Here is a 12,030-nt window from a genome sequence, read left to right on the forward strand (position 1 = left end):
CAAGTAAATGAAATGGAAATGGGGAATATGAAATTCAGCTTCATTTTCTTCCATTCCATAGGCTTCTCTTGAGTATCTACTATATGCCAAAGCCACTGTCAGACCAGACAGGCCCAGAGTGAACAAGGAGGGGGGCTCTCTCCTTGCCTGGCTGATGAAGCCTCAAGTAGCAACCTGTCTTCTACATTTGGCAACTGGAGCCAGGAGGCCGAGCCAGGTGGTGGACGTGCCCTGCCTGTGGGGCTGCTGCAGGAAGGCCAATGGGGTCAGCCCTGTCTGAGTGTGAACCTCTCGCCCTGGGATTGGGCCAGGCAGTGGAGACTTCTTGAGACTTCTTCTCCTTCAGGTGAGGGGACCCTGCAGGAGATGAAGGACGAGGGCTGCTCTATGCTATGTGCCAGGGGAGTTTGAGGGGCCCTAGTGCTCTTTGGGTCTCCAAGGAGGACAAAAGTGAGGCTGACATGAGCCCTTGCTCCCGTGAGGTGCCTTTGGGATGAGGCTTGGCTGGGAGGAGGGCAGCCAAGGAGATGGGAAGTCAAGAGATGGGAGAGTGGGTACTGTGGCTTCCAGGTGATGGGGTTTTGCTCACCTGTAAAACAACAACAAAAACCCAAAAATAGAGAAAAAGCAAACAACATCTTGATTCAGCTTAAGAGCTGCCAGCTTTTTCTTTTGCCCAGTGAGGACACCAGGAGAAAAACCAGTGTTAGGAATTGAATTGTGTCTCCTACAAAAATAATGTTGACGTCTTGACCCCTGGTACTTGTGAATACAATCTTATTTGGAAATAGGGTTGTTGCAGATCTGATTGGTTAAGATGAGATTGTGCTGGAGTAGAATGGGCCCCAATCCAATTTGATCAGTGCCTTTATAAAAAGACAAAATTGGGACCCAGAGGAAAGGCGAAGAAGAAGACACAGGGGAAGGACATGTGAAGGCAAGGGGCAGAGATGCAGCTGCAAACCTAGGAAGGCCAAGGATTGCCAGCCCCAACCGGAAGCTGGGGAGAGGCAAGGGAGGGTCTACCTAGAGTCTCAGAGGGAGTGGGGCCCTACGGGCACCTTGATTTTGGACACCGAGCCTCCAGAACTGCGAGACGATCCATTTCTCCAGTTTTAAGCCACACGGTTTGTGGTCCTTTGTTATCGCAGCCCCAGGAAACAAACATACCCACCGTCTAATGTCACCCATATTTAGGATATTCTAACTCCCAGAGTAAAACTGACCATTTCAGGATACCCTCTGAGTTGAATGCATTTAGCTTTATGCAAAATCTACTCTGGGGATACAGTTCTCTCCTTTCATCTTGGACCAATGATGGACCTAGACTAGACCCCTCCTGGACTGGGGCTTGTGGGCTGCTGCTGTGCAGAGGAAATGGGTCAGGGTGGCATCCACTGTGGCCCTGGGGGGTACTCACCCCTCCTCTGGCTTCTGTGTCCTTCAGGGTTAGACTGTGAACTCTCCTTGGTCCCTCCTGCCTCTGAGGCTGGGTGATCTGCCCTCAGGGATGGTTGTCTAGAGGCTTAGGTGTCTGTAAAATGTTCCTTAGTTAATGGCTTGGAAATGCACATCCAAAGCTATGGGATGTCCCCAAACCTGGGAGGATGAAAATGTATGTACTGAGGATAGCATGAATAATGCTTGTCTTATAGGATACTCAGAGGACACAGTGAATATTGTACAGGCTGAGACAATGACCACCCTGTCTTCCAGGGCCCAGGGAAGGTGACCATTTTGGCTTTGTGATTGGGTGCTAAAGTGTACGCACCAGAGAAGCATTTAGACTGGTGGCCTGTGAGTGCGTCTGTGTTGATGTCACTGTTGCCTGTGCAATTTTAAGCTTTTAGAGCTGCACTTCTCAGAGTGTGTCCTGCAGAACATGAGTTCATTGTAATATTAATAGAGATCGGGGGAACGATGATTTAGTGGTAAAATATTCCTGAGAAATATTGGGTCCTACAGCCTTACATGGATTCCTCTCCTGGAGAACATCTCAGAGCCTTCAGTATGCTTAAGGACATTGGGCATTGTTAGCATGCAGTATTTCCCAAATTCAATGGACAGTGGAACTTTCTTCTCCTTATACATGGTGTATCCCCGAGACTATTTTCTGAAGAATACTCCCTAGGGGCCATTCTTCTAGAAACTAGGATTCTGGATTTCTCTACTCAGTGCCTAGCGGAACGCGTTGTACAACTTCATACTTAACCTGGTCTGCTGATGCTAGTGGTCAGGTGATGTCAATGTTGGTAACGATGGTAAAGATGAGGGTAGTGGTCATGGTTCTGGTGGTTCTGGTGACATTCGTGTTAAGGACGTTGGTAATGAGGGTGGGTACTTTGGTGTAACTTTAGTAATCCTCTAAGGAGAAGGAACTCCCAACTCAGAGCTTCTGTATATTGATGACACTATTAGGCCTTACAGAGTTAATGACCCGGCTAATAGCAAAGAGATGGTGCCCAGAGGACCAGGAATGTGTAACTGAGGGAGGTCAATGGGCCCAGAGCTAGTAAAGTGCTTAGCAACATGGGAAACCCACTGAGTGTATACCTTTGTTTTCTGGAGACTCTATCAACTTGAATGTAATAAAAATAATATAATTTTTGTGAATGCAGGATTCTTAGCAGTGTGAGTGGGTGGAGAATCCTGTGAAGGCTTGTGAACACATCAAACAATGATGCTAAAAAGTGGGTTTGCTTCTTCTAGGCTTTGTCTGTTTGGAATGGCCCATTGGCAGCTCAGTCCTGCGGGAGAATGTAAGATGACTTATGACCTCCAAAAGTGTGCCGAGGGAATTGTGAAGGCAGCAGTGAGGTGGCTGCATGGTAGCAGTTGGGTTACTGGCAATGGGCATGGTGGGCTGATGATAGGAGTGATAATGGTGATGGCAGGGTCATGGTAAAGGTGAAGACAATGCCGGTGGTGATGAGAGTTGTAATGGGCATGACAGAAGCCATGATGGTAGGGCTGCAGTAGGCAATGGAGGTAGTGATGTGGACACCCTGGAGTTGTGATATTGGTGAGTGTTGGGGGAATTATGGTGAGCACTGTCTACTGGTAAGAGTCTAAGTGACTCTGTGTCCTCCTGCCTCCTTTCTTTATGGGCAGGTCAGATTTTGTGAGTTGCCACCCAGCCTGATAAGAACAAGATCTTGCTTCAGGAGGCATTTAGTTGTCTTCTGTGTAGAGAAGGGGCTCCTCATTTTATCCATAAATCAGCCTCGTAAACTTTCCACTTTGCAATTTGCAGGTTGTCAACCCCACAAATCACTCCTGCCTGGAATATGGAGCTTGAACAAATAAATCACACATATGATTCAAGTCAGCAGCAATGTCATCATTGCATAGGGGTCCAGACCTGGGCTGACCTACCCAGGGGACACGGGCGGCCCCTCTCAACATTGTTCAAGCCAAGCACACCATGATTCAACACTGAATTTCTAGACAGAGGCCCTTATATCAAAGTGACATTTAATAGCACACTTCTCCCTCATTGGAGTGGGGCCTCGCTGGGGGTGGTGGACATACAGCTTCCCTGGGAGAGGGAGGAATGACTCTCAGAGGCAAGCTTATGCCCTTTCCCTATAAGAAGACCACCGTTGGGTCACCAACCTATAATTCACCCAGCCCGGCTGCTGATGTGGTGTTACTCTATGTAACCAGAGCACAGCTCTGCTCCCCTCTTCCTGCACATGCCCATTCCACCCGATTTTAAGGAAGAAATACAGCTCTGCCTGGACCTGTGTGAGGGTGGCCCCTACCTTAAAAGGTGGTAAGACGGGGGATGGCTGCCTGTAGGTAGATTTTTTGCAACCATGGAGCACATTCTGGCAAGGGCTGCCCATTGGTTTAGCATAGGCTTGGTATTTTTTGGTCCTTGCTGTTCCTCGAGGGTAGCACTTGGTCAAAGCCTTGCCTGCCTCTGGGTGGGTAGAGCTTTCATAGCTGTCCATTATTTTCCCAGCACATATCTAAAGCCATGGCAACTGTTCAATAAAAGCCATTTCCCCTTGTTTCTTCATGTTGTTATACAATGGGGGCAAAGTGACAGTGGGGTTGCCCTTTTGGCTCTTTTCTGGAAGGAATTATTGGTTTTCTTTCTTTATTTTTGTTTCTTTTCTTTTATTTCTTTCCCTTTAGGAATGAAATAACATTCTGGCAACCTTTGGAAAATACTCTGAGCTGGTTAGCAGTGTGTTAAAGTAGGCTGAACATCTCATTCACAGAGCTATCAAGTATTTTCCTATGACCTGAGATGGTTGGAATTCCAATTAGCTGCCATGTGGGGGTGTGGGGGTATGGGGGAGAAGGCTCTTGTTTTGGCATTCTAGAAATGAGGGTCTTGGTGTGGGGGGAATTCTGGGGTTTAGTAAATAAGAAATTCTAGAACACATTGGAATTAAACATTTTTGGTTTGGAATAGAAATGTAAATGGGCAGCCCGGGTGGCTCAGCGGTTTTGTGCTGCCTTCAGCCCAGGGCCTGATCCTGGAGACCCAGGATCGAGTCCCACATCGGGCTCCCTGCATGGAGCCTGCTTCTCCCTCTGCCTGTGTCTCTGCCTCTCTCTCTCTGTGTCTCTCATGAATAAATAAATAAATAAAAATCTTAAAAAAAGAAGACGTATAATATAGGGAGAATATGTGTTTGGGTCCTTTTAGCTGTAATTTTGGAGGGCAGAGCTTATGTATGTTTGGGGTTACAGTGCTAAAGGGATGCTCACTATGGTTTCAATGATGCCACGAGGAGCGAGTGATTCACAAAATACACCACCGTTCTGAGTGATTAAATTCCAATTTGGCTTTTGCTTTGAAATATTTCAAAATATTTCAAAATATAGTATACTGAGAGGTGAAGATGTGACAAGATGATTCTTTAAAGGTTTTATTTATTAGAGAGAGAGAGAGAAAGTATAAGTGGGAGCAGGGAGAGGGATGAGCAGACTCTGAGCTAAGGGAGGACATGGGGCTCGATCCCATGACCCTAAGGTCATGACCTGAGCCAAAATCAGGAGTTGGATGCTCAATTGACTGAGCCATCTAGGCGCCATGTGACAAAATGATTCTTTAAAATTTTGGTTCTAGGGACACTGATTGACTCCCCAGCATCCATTACACTCCAGAAGGTTAAGCAGCCCTAAATCAGTCATGCTAATTCCATGCCACTTGCCAGGGATTGTTAGCTCAGGCCCAGGCAGGTGTGAGCCAATTTGGGCCCATGAGTTTCAATGGGGGGAGGCCTGCTTGAGGCTTCTGGGAAAGAGCAGCCAGTTCTCCTCCCACCTTTCTGACTGAACAGGCAGCATGTTGCTCCAGGTGCTGTTGGCGGCCATTGTGAGACCTTGGGGGGAAATGGTATTGGGATGAAGCAGGCACAGCTGCTGACAGAGCAGAAAGGTGCAAAGAACTTGGGTTCTGTGTCTGATCTCTCCCCATGCCCTGCCTCTGGACTTCTCATTCTGTGAAACAATGGATGTCGTGTCCTCCCTTCAGGGCAGGCTGGGAGAGAATTTCTGTTACCAGAGGGGGAAAGCATTTGTCCACAGTTCCTGTTCTTCAGAGTTCTCAAATGTTGATTGAAGAGGTGAAAGGCACAAAATAGGAAGTGTAAAATTGTAAAGAAAGATACTCTATGGGAGGAATTGGACAATCTTTCCCATAAAGGGCCGAATAGAACATACCCTGGTCTTTTTGGGCCATATTAGTCTCCACTGTGGCTACTCAAGTCTGCCATGGTAGCATGAAAGCAGCATAGGCAATAAGTATATGAATGAGCATGTCTGTGCTACAAGAAAAATTTATTTAAAAAAGCAGATGGCAGTCCAGGTTTGGTCTGTGAGCTTTGGTTTGCTGGCCACTGCTCTGGAGGCTTACAGAAAGGAGACATCTGTAGGGACTGGGGTCATGGAGGCTCCCTAGAAGATGTGGGTGCTGGACAGATAGAGCAGACACGGGTCAGCCACATTTCTGCATGTGTACCTTTAAAGACCATGTTCTTCAGGCAGCCTGGGGGCCTCAGCGGTTTAGCGCCTGCCTCAGGCCCAGGGCGTGATCCTGGAGACCCGTGATGGAGTCCCGCGTCGGGCTCCCTGCATGGAGCCTGCTTCTCCCTCTGCCTGTGTCTCTGCCTCTCTCTCTCTCCTCTCTGTGTATTCTCATGAATAAATAAATAAAATCTTAAAAAAAAAAAAAGACTATGCCTTTCTCCTGTGTAATGTGATTATGGAAAAGGAAAACCAGAGTGCCCGACACCTGGTCAGGAGCACACCTGACAGTATCCCTGGAGATCAAACGAATTCTGCAGTCCCCTCTCCCCAGTTCTGTGATCAGTCATGAAAAGATCAAGTATCAGAGGGCCACATACAGAAAGACTCCCTTCCCAGGTCTAGCTCCTACCTGGAGAGCCCAAGGTAGGTCTAGGCATTAGAAGCACATAGCAAACAGCTCAAGGAATATAGATATGAAACTCTTCAAATCAGCGTTGACGGCACAGTGTCCAGGTGCACCTGTGGGTCTCACTTAAGTGAGATCTGGACTTCCCCAAAGTCAGAAGGCTCCTGGAACTCACCTACTGGGGGCAGTGTCTTGGAGAGCCTGGGCCATGATGAGAGAAGGAAGGTTGTTTAGGACAGACTGCTAGGCCATCCAGAGAGCCTGGTCCATGCTCCAGGGAGTGCAGGGAGCCAGTAGCTCAAGGGGAAGGTGAGGGGAGGAGGCTGGAGTTTGCAGGGGAAGGAGAACTTTTTCGAAATAGAGGGACCAGTGAGAGCCCACATGCTCCCCACCCTCCAAGGCTACAATTTAGAGACTTAAAAATATGCCCGCCATGTTTTCCTACTTTGATGTGTGAACATGAGGCAATCTAGTTGGAGAGAGGAAAAAAATAAACCAAACTGCCGAGTAACATCCTTTGAAAAGAAATACAGACTTTGAAAAAGAAAAGAACTGCAACAACTTGTGGAAGCTTTCAAAGTGTGCTTTCTTTTCTTATTTATTTTTATTTTCAGAGTAGGCCCCACACCCAACATGGGGCTTGAACTCATGACCTGGGGATCAAGAGTTGGATGTTCTACCGACTGAGCCAGGCAGGCACCCCTTTTCTTTTCTCATTTGTTATTAATTTTTTTAGATTAAAAAATTATTTGAGAGAGAGAGAGAGAGAGCACAAGCAGAGGGTGAGGCAGAGGAAGAAGCAGATGCCCCATTGAGCAAGGAGCCAATATGGGGCTCCATCTCAGGACCTGGAAATCATGACCTGACCCAAAGGCAGATGCCCAACCATATGAGCCACCCAGGTGCCCCTCTTTTCTTGTTTTTAAAAGCCCAAGGGTTTTGGTGAAATCTGTGTTGTTGTGTCAGACTCCAGAACAGATGAGCATCTGTGCAACTTCAGCTGGTGGCTCAAGGAGACAAAGGAAACTCCCAAATAGGCTTCTTTCTAATCATTGTCCCCAAACACTGTGGAGGGCTGGTTGGTGCCTGGTTCCCGTCGCTTGCTAATCACCACTCTGGCGTTGGCACCTGCTCACCTGCCCCGCTGACCACCCTTCTCCGCAGGTGCTGTGTCTGCTCCCCAGCACTGCTCCCCTGAACTCCTCATAGGCTCGCTCCTTCATCCCCACACTTCCCTGGCTCTGCCTCCTTGGCTGGGCTTTCAGGCAAATCTTGCATCTGGTTCTTTTTGCTTCTTTCTCCCTTTGTCTTTGTTTGCTTTTAGGAGGAGAGGGTTATTTTTTTATGACCCCCCACTGTTTTCTTCAGGGTTTGTGGTTGTTTTCTGCTCCCTTCAACTGTCCTCAGCCCCTCACTTATCTTCATTCTGCTGGGCTCTCTGCCACCTGCTTCCAGCTGGGCCAGATGCTTCTTCAAGCTTAACTCAGGCCTTCAGAGATGTGTGGCTTCCATTTCTCTTGGGGGAAGGTTTTTCATTTGCTTTGTTTTGTTTTTCCTCTTTTCTATTTGTGTTTCTCCATGCAGGATATTGGGTGTTTATAAGCTTCTCAGGAGAGCGTACTTTTGAAATGAGAGGGTTGCTTCTGAATTTCTGGGCTGCATGCTGAGATAAGACTGTCTTGAAATGCCTGCTCTCATGAGCAGTAGTGTTAAATTTCTACCCCAACCCCTCCTCACCCTGTTGGGCCACCCTCTACATATGTCTCCTGGAGCAAAAAGCAAATCCAAGAACATCTTACTCCCTCAAACCTCCTCTTCCTCCTCCTTCTTCTTTTCTTTTCTTTTTTTTTTAGATTTTTTTTTATTTTTAAGGAATCTCTGCCCAATGTGGGGCTCAAACCCACAACTCTGAGATCGAGAGTCACATGCTCTACCAACTAAGCCAGCCAGGCACCCCCAAACCTACTTTAAACTTAATAAAGAGATACCACAAAAAATTGAAACATGGAAGAAATAAAAATTCTCAGCTGTGTCACAAACAGTTCTTCACCAAGTTATTAAGATATTGCAATTGTGTGATGTAGATTAAAAACATGTATTGCTCTTAATCCTTGTTACTTACCCTCATGAAACATTTGCTTTCGTGAAGGTTCCTGGCTCCTGGTTCCTGGACCAGTAGCATCGGCATCTCCTGGGAGCTGGTTAGAAGTGAGAATTCCAGCCCCACTTCAGACCTATGGAATCACAATCTGCATTTAAAAAAATTATTTATTTATTTGAGAGAGAGAGAGAGAGAGAGAGAGAATACATGAGTGGGGGGGGGGGAGAGGAAGGGAGACAGAGAGAGAATCCCAAGCAGACTCCCCACTGAGCGTGGAGCCTGTCATGGGGCTCCATCCCAGGATCCTGAGATCATGACCTGAGCGGAAATCAAGAGTCAGATAGCCAAATGACTGAGCCACCCAGTCGCCTGTCTCAGAATCTGCATTTTAAAAACATCCCCAGGTGATTCCTGTGCATATTAGCATTTACAAAGTCCTGCTTTAATAGCTGTTAAAAACATTAAATGGCCCATTATACCCGAACAAAAATCAACCAAGTATTTCAACGATCACATGATACAGCAGGAAGACTGCGGCCAGAATATCTTATTTTAGTCTCTGCTCACAGAGAAGCCATTGAGTTGACCTGGCCTCAGTTTCCATGTTCCAAATGGGATGACAAGAACACTCACCCACCCTCTGCACCAATCAGGGTTGGTGTAAGGAGTTTTTGGGTAAAGATTAAGTGAAACAAATGGATCAAATGGTCTTTGTAAAGCAAAGATGTTAGCTTTTACAATGTACACACTGCCTCATTTTAATTGTGGGGGATCTTAGCTCTTCCTTTGCCAGAGTCTGCCTAATGCAGCCCTGAGTCACCACCTGACCAGTCACCTGGTCATGATGCACCAGGATGGGATGGATCAGAATACCTTATTCATAAATGGGGACCACAGTAACTCCTGCTTTAGGGCATACTTGCCAGTTTTTTTTGCCTTTGACCAGCATCTGAAAGTCCTTCCTACCACTGGGGAATTTCCTCCCCTATGGGTCTTAGTGGGAAGTTGGACTGTTTCAAAGTAAGAAAGCTTGAAAGGCAGACTCTTGCTTCTCCCTGCTGGTCTGCCAACATCCACCTCTACCTGTTGGCCTAGGACATTGGCATGCACTGGCTCAGGCTCAACGAAGCTCACCCTGCCCTCTAGGAGTTTGAATCTGGGACATGTGATGCAGAGACACAGGGATGGTGGAGGTTTATTTAGTAGCTATAGTGGCAGTGGTGTTAGTGGCAGCCACACAGGCATGTGTCCATTCAGTGATGACATTAGCAGTTCATGACTGAACTCAGGTCCTGGCTTCCCTTGGCTCTTGCACATTTTCTGAACATTTCCTGTAATTCTATGAGATGCCCAATATCTTCTTGGTAAGCTGTTTTTCTGATGAAATCACCCTACTTGGTTTCTATTAGTTGCTACCTAGAAGCCTGAGTGATGACTACCTATCTTGCTGCCTTGGTCTGAGAAATAAGGAGATAATACACAATAGATAGCACTTAGAAATGCCCTGTTAGTGGCAGCAAGAATGAACAATGCATCTACTTTTGTTTCAACCTGATAGAGCCCCCTTCTTCCATTCTTTGATCATTGAATTACAAGCTGTGACTCCTACTAATTCAAGGGTAGCTGGTCATCTTTACCTTTCCATAGAAAGGAACCCTGCTCTCAATGCTCGCCCTCTGCCTGGGGTCAGAGGCTAACCACATATCCTGGTCCTCTAAGGTCAGAGCTGAGATCCAGCTCCCTCTTCTTATCAGCAAAACCAAGGGGAACAGGTTCTTCCAAGATTTTATCCAATTTGCCCATGGGCCATCTACCCCAAAGTTGTTTAGGACTACCTCTCAATTTCTTTCTTGATCTATCAAGAGGTTGGTTACCAGATTCCCTCTATTACCCCCCCACCCCCCAAACTGAATGTAAAGCAAATGAATTTCATCAAAGCTATAGTTTCTTGCTTATGGTCAAAGCTAACATGAGGGGTCCTCCTAGGAAACTAGTAGGATAAGTTATGTGACTACTGATATTCCTAGTTAGCTCTGTCAAAATCTGTCATGAATAGCCTTCTTTCCCCTGCTCCTTTTATTTCCTTCCAGGGCCATGTGCTGGTGATTACCAATCTTTGGGGAGTTGAAATACCTTGTCATTATTTCTTTGATTCCAAAGCATGCCTCCCTCCAGCAAAAAAGGAAAAAAGATCACAGTATGTCATTTATTTATTTTTAAAAAGGAAGCAAATGAAAATTAACTTTGCACTGAAATCTTCTGAGATGTCAGGTTGTCTCTTGAATGATGACATCTTGATATTGAGAAGCATTGTTTTAGAGTCTCCAAATTATGTGAAAGAAACAGCTACTTAGGTTCATCATTTGCTTCTTCTTCATAAATTTGCAGTTTTATGGAAAATGTTGACTTGATCTCTGACTCTTTTTTCCTCAGTCCAACCTGTGCCTTGCTGAAGAAGAGCATAAAAAGCAGATCCCCTGCCATCTGCTTGCTTTCATTTGCCTTTTCTTTTTCTTTCTTTCTTTCTTTCTTTCTTTCTTTCTTTCTTTCTTTCTTTCTTTCTTTCTCTTTCTTTCTTTCTTTCTTTCTTTCTTTCTTTCTTTCTTTCTTTCTCTTTCTTTCTTTTTTCTTTCTTTTTCTTTCTTTCTTTCTTTCTTTCTTTTTTCTTAAATCCTGTGTCCCCAGGGAGCCTGGGTAGCTCAGTCAATTAAGCATCCAACACTTGGTTTTGGCTCAGGTCATGATCTCAGGGTCCTGAGAAGGAGCCCCAATCAGAGTCTGTGCTTAGCAAGGAGTCTGCTTATCCCTCTCCACACTCCCTTGCTCTCTTTAATAAATAATCTTAAAAAAAAATCCTGTGTCCCCAACCTTCCTTTGCAAAATGGAAAAATGCCAACCTAACACCTTCCACCTCTCCTCCTTTTTTTTCTTTTCCCTCTTCTTGAAAAATTTAACTATAAGACCCCCCACCCCCCAACAACCTGTGCCCCAGAGAAACTCCTGAACATGTGCCCCTTGGAATCCTGTATCTGGCGGTACTGTTAGTAATCACAAGACTGGAAACACCAATGTCCCTTGATAGGGAATAATGAACAAAACATTGAGCTGTATGATTCACACGATGGAGGAATACACAATAGTGAAAATGAACGAAAACACAGTTGCCTGCAACAGCCTGGAGAAATCCTAGTGACATGGCAGTAAATGAGGAAAGCAGGCTGCGAGGACTGTACAGGGCATGTGCCACTCCTGAGCCAAAGCATTCTATTGCTGTGGAGGTGATTTGGAGGATGCCTCATATCTAGATGGTGGTACCCCCAAAAGTCAAAGCATCTTGGATTGGAGTTGCCCTGGCTCCTGCAGATGCACACCATGTGATAGGTGAGGAGGATAATGATCAACACACAGCTCAGGATATGGCTACTTCTGGAGGAAGCAAATGAGTTGGGAACAGAAGAGAGCACACAGGAAGATGCACGTGTGAGGGTGATGTGCTGGTGTGTAAGTCGGGTGACGGGTTCATAGGTGTGCATTT

At 46.1% G+C, this 12,030-nt stretch overlaps 1 non-coding gene across 1 annotated transcript; it reads right to left on the reverse strand.

Annotated features, from left to right (window-relative positions):
• Nucleotides 1–8,273: 8,273 nt before the first annotated feature.
• TRNAE-CUC (transfer RNA glutamic acid (anticodon CUC)) lies at nucleotides 8,274–8,346 on the reverse strand. Its single transcript has one exon. It is a non-coding gene; the product is annotated as a tRNA-Glu (tRNA).
• Nucleotides 8,347–12,030: the final 3,684 nt, after the last annotated feature.

The sequence above is a fragment of the Canis lupus genome, chromosome 12 (genome assembly GCF_003254725.2).
Source record: "Canis lupus dingo isolate Sandy chromosome 12, ASM325472v2, whole genome shotgun sequence".
Lineage (NCBI taxonomy): Eukaryota > Metazoa > Chordata > Mammalia > Carnivora > Canidae > Canis > Canis lupus.